The sequence below is a fragment of the Prorops nasuta genome, unplaced genomic scaffold (genome assembly GCF_024137725.1).
Source record: "Prorops nasuta isolate Cenicafe-Biocafe unplaced genomic scaffold, Cenicafe_Pnas_1.2 PNAS00015, whole genome shotgun sequence".
In the NCBI taxonomy this organism is placed as follows: Eukaryota; Metazoa; Arthropoda; class Insecta; order Hymenoptera; family Bethylidae; genus Prorops; species Prorops nasuta.
The window spans coordinates 325,245-329,576 of NW_027116812.1; the positions used below are offsets into that span (position 1 = coordinate 325,245).

The 4,332-nt window shown below is 30.0% G+C and overlaps 1 long non-coding RNA gene across 4 annotated transcripts; it reads left to right on the forward strand.

The window, feature by feature from the left end:
* Positions 1 to 385: 385 nt before the first annotated feature.
* Positions 386 to 4,013, forward strand: LOC136779008 (uncharacterized). 4 transcript variants are annotated; one of them, XR_010823514.1, is made up of 6 exons: positions 393 to 439; positions 692 to 782; positions 893 to 1,247; positions 1,309 to 1,423; positions 3,041 to 3,261; positions 3,348 to 4,013. It is a non-coding gene; the product is annotated as an uncharacterized lncRNA (long non-coding RNA). The 4 variants fall into 4 exon arrangements; XR_010823512.1 differs by having other exon boundaries at positions 386 to 439; positions 692 to 1,247; XR_010823513.1 differs by having other exon boundaries at positions 402 to 782.
* The last annotated feature ends 319 nt before the right edge of the window (positions 4,014 to 4,332 follow it).

The window sequence follows — 4,332 nt, forward strand, 5'->3', positions numbered from 1 at the left end:
TTGCCTCAAAATCATAGCTACCCTTACGCTTAAAATCCGAAACTTTCCACAATAAAGATTTTTCAAAAGAAAAATCTTCTTACACATTGTTTTCTTAATACAAATGAGAAAGAAATATATACCGGCATAAGTTTTTTAATTTTATCGACATCAGTGAATTCAAAGTATACTAAGATTTTTGTAGTATATCGCATTATTTTATTATTTTATGCAAAGTTATCGCAGCCTTTACGGCTTACAGACACATAAAAGTAGCATTAAAATTGATAAATTAATCACGAAAGTTCTATAAATCGCAATGACTCATGAGTGTAGTAAAATAGTAATATGATTACAATTATATACAAATACTCTTTTCGAGTTTCCTAATTTTAAACAGAAACAACGATGTTGAAGAAGTTTGCAATACTTTTTGTTGCTTTGAATGCAGCTGTGTGTGGTAAGTAACAGGCTTTATAAAATTTTACATTTTAAGTCAGCTAAATTAAATTTCTGAAATATCTCTGCTTTTAATGTTTTCAAAAACTGTTCAAAGCAGCCTGAAGAGTATTTAATAAAAAGTGTTAATTTCTATTCAAAACCACTCCCCCCCCCCCCTTCTTCCATTATCTTGATTTGTAGTCTTTTCTGACAATAAGTAACAGAACTATTTGGGTGTGGTTTAATTTAGTTACCTTATTTTATACTATAGTACAATACTCATAATCGGATCGTCACATACATACATACATGGCGTTCCTCCCAAGCATAGGAAAAATGCTACTTTCCATGAGCCCCTTATGGTAAGCAGCGGCTACCTTGCTCTTTGAAGGGATGTCATATATACTGCTCGGTATACATACAACTCCTTTGAAAAGAACTTTCGCCAATGCAAAAGTACGACTGTTTTTAGGCATTTTAGCTTTTGAGTTCCAAAGGCTTCATGCTTACTTGTCGGCAGAGCCCAACGAGTTTCCTTATATGGCAGCTATAATGGTAAAGCACAATAGAGGAGTCCACAGACCTTATGAAACATCACACGATTTTCATTGTAATGGTGTCATTATTAGCCCCCAATTTATTCTTACTACGGCAACCTGTATTCTTGAAAAGCAAAACGTTTTGGACAAAATCAGAATCCGTATACCGGAACGAACAGTCTGAATGATAGTGTAGGTGAAACTCACAGAGTACAAAGTTATCACGTTCATAACATAAGTAGAATTGACGTAGGCATAACTGTGGTATATACAATCGGTGTTTACAAGGTAAAAGTTTTAATTATTTATTTAATTAATTATCATCATTAACAATTGTATTTTACTGTAGCTGGAAAAAAATCTGACTATCAATTATAGGCAGAAGCCTATCCGTTTTGCTGCCTTACCAAAAGCTATTATAATACGTGATCCTGGGGAAATTGATATAGCAATCTCTGGAAATTGTAAGAATATTTTTAAAAAAATCACAAATCTTCTATCTTTTGATAGACATATTTGAAAATTTCTTCCTTTCAGAATATTTTTGAATGATTTATCATAATGCAACTTAATATACGCTTCTTCGAATTCAATTTGTAAATTTCATAGGACCGACTACAATATTTGCAATGAAAAGTGAAACATACCATATTATCAAACAAAAGTGTTAGCAAAAGAGTATATAATTGCAGTATACAGATAGACCTTCGCGACAAATTTATAGCTGATGCATATGTAATGGGTGAAAGAGACAGTTAAGGCACCCCAGAGCTCTAACGTAAAATTTCATTTATCTGTCTGAATCTAAGGGGTACCAATTTTTTGAGTAATGCATTTTTAAATGCAAGCAGAAAAGAACTTCGAAAAGGTCTGTGCAAAATATTAACATCTTTTGCAATAAACGAGATAAACATTTTCAATATACCTATATATGCATGTTCTACAACGGCTTAAGCAAATATTATAAGTATAGTTTTATAGCTTCTACTTTAAATCTTTGAAAATGAGTCAATATTCATTCCCAGAAAAGAATGTGGGTTTTGTATATCTAATTCATTCGCGGTAAATATATCTCTAAAACTAATAAATTCGCGTAGAATTGTCGGACTTTACATGTACTATATATGAGATTGGTTAAAATTCACTAAGAGCGTACAATAAGTCTAAAATTGAAATTGAACTTTTGCTGCATTATGATATAACATATGTATACAACATGTCCCAACAAAAATTTGCAATTTCAAAACATCAATTTACTCCTCCAAATTTGGAAAAAATGCTGAAACTAGTAAATTTTAACATGATGGGAATGCAAATTATATTTGAGTTTGAAAAAATGGTATGTGAATTCCTCTAACGTAATGAACCACATCTCTATAAATAATTACAATAGCAAAGGAGGCCAAATCAAATTACTTTGAAGCTATTAGAATTTTTTATGAAACTATATATGTATATCACTTAATTCTACTACCTTCATGACTCATCACCACCTTTTGTTTATTTGAAAAGAAAAAATATTAATATAAATAACATTTCTTAGTCTGTACGTACAAAAAAATTGTCTAAAATTTGAATAAGTATGTTTTGGATTGACAATTTTAAAAATTTCAATTAGCCTAAAAGCAATTTCGTGATTCTCTAAAATAAATTGTTTAAAATGGAAAAAATTACATGGTTTTATAGATAATGAAAGTAGTTTTAAAGTTGTGTCACTTGACCCCTTTTGCTATTTCAATTTTTAAAAAACTAGTCCTGAGTGGTAGAGAGATGCGAAAATAAATTTAAACATAAAGATAAAATTTAGTTTATCTTCAAAATAAAAATATTCTATCGATTCTATCTCAGCACTTTTTCTAATTAAGATGAAATTGGAGATTATAGGCAGGTACAAACATTACTTTAAATTTACTATATTCTTAATATGATGGCACAGTTTTAAATTATAAAGTAATGTTATTTTTATGTAACATTCATAAATTAAACACGTTGTTTATAACTCTTAAATTTGAATTAAATTGTTAGAAATATTAAAAGATAATCTTACCTGATTGGCAAACTTACACATTATTAATTTACAGGGTATGGAACAGTTGTTGGTTGGGGAAAAGGGAGAACACCACGTCCAACTGGTTGACAGCCACAACCACAAACAATAGATCCAGATACTATCTTTATGCTCAGAAAAATGGTGGAACCTTACTTAGTAATTGATAGAGTTCTTCGCTGTCATAAATTTTTACTCGCTAATGGTTTACCCAATAATACTCATGATATTTGTGCCTACACTCATGAGAAGATCGTAAGTATTGCGAAAAATGTTGTCATTTATAGACTAGTAAAATCTTATAGTTACATGCATGTATCATGAAATTATAATTATTTTAGGGTAACGATGGTGCTGTTTTAATTTACAACAATTCTCTTATTGGCGTAGCTACTTATTCCAGATATAAGTTTCTTAATGGTATTAAAAGGCGTCTAACTTACGGTTCCGTCTTCGCTTACATCGAAGTACTGCAAGATTTCATAAAAACTGTAGTAACAGATTATAGCTCGTAAATATATACATATATATGTATATATGTATGAATAATATAAATAATAGATAATGATAATCTGTGAATATTGAAATAATGTGCAAATGCATTTTGGCTAAAATTATTTGGATGAGTTGTCGAAAATGTAATATCTCAAGTTAATTTAAAACTTTAAATATGAAAACTAACTTGGAACATTGTATGTGTTACAATCAAAGCCAATCCACTTTCGTATCCGGACAATTTTTCATCGACTTCACATACATTGAAATTGTATACAGTATCTTTTTATTTTGCGGCTCCTTTTAAAGAAAGCTGTGAAACTAAATGACAAAAAATGATTTCTTAAATTATTTTCTTAACAAACATTTGCAAGAAAAAGAGAGAAATGTTGAAAAGATCTGAATGATCTATTTTTACCAGATTAGGGTTAAGTGTTTTCATGCATTGATTATGAACGTGATGTGGAAATAGGTGAAAAACTACGATTAAAAATCAAGAATTTTTCTACTTATTTCTGAAATTAATTCTGATGAAAGTTGTAGATCTCACAATGCTTTGCAATAAAAATTAAAAAATATGCTGTTGGATATTTATTTCCATTTCCATTTTGTTGGTTTTCCTCGGGGATATGATCATATTTGGCTGCACGTTAGTCGCGTTACCTAAGAAAGTCGCATGGCTAGATGATTCGATAGGAACCTGTTAATACTATAGTAGATATTCAGACACTTTTGTAATGTCCTTATGCTTCAGAATTTTTACTGTGTGCGATCTAAAATTTACTGAAGTGAAAAGATATGACACCAGTATTGCAGAATGCAGTAAAAATT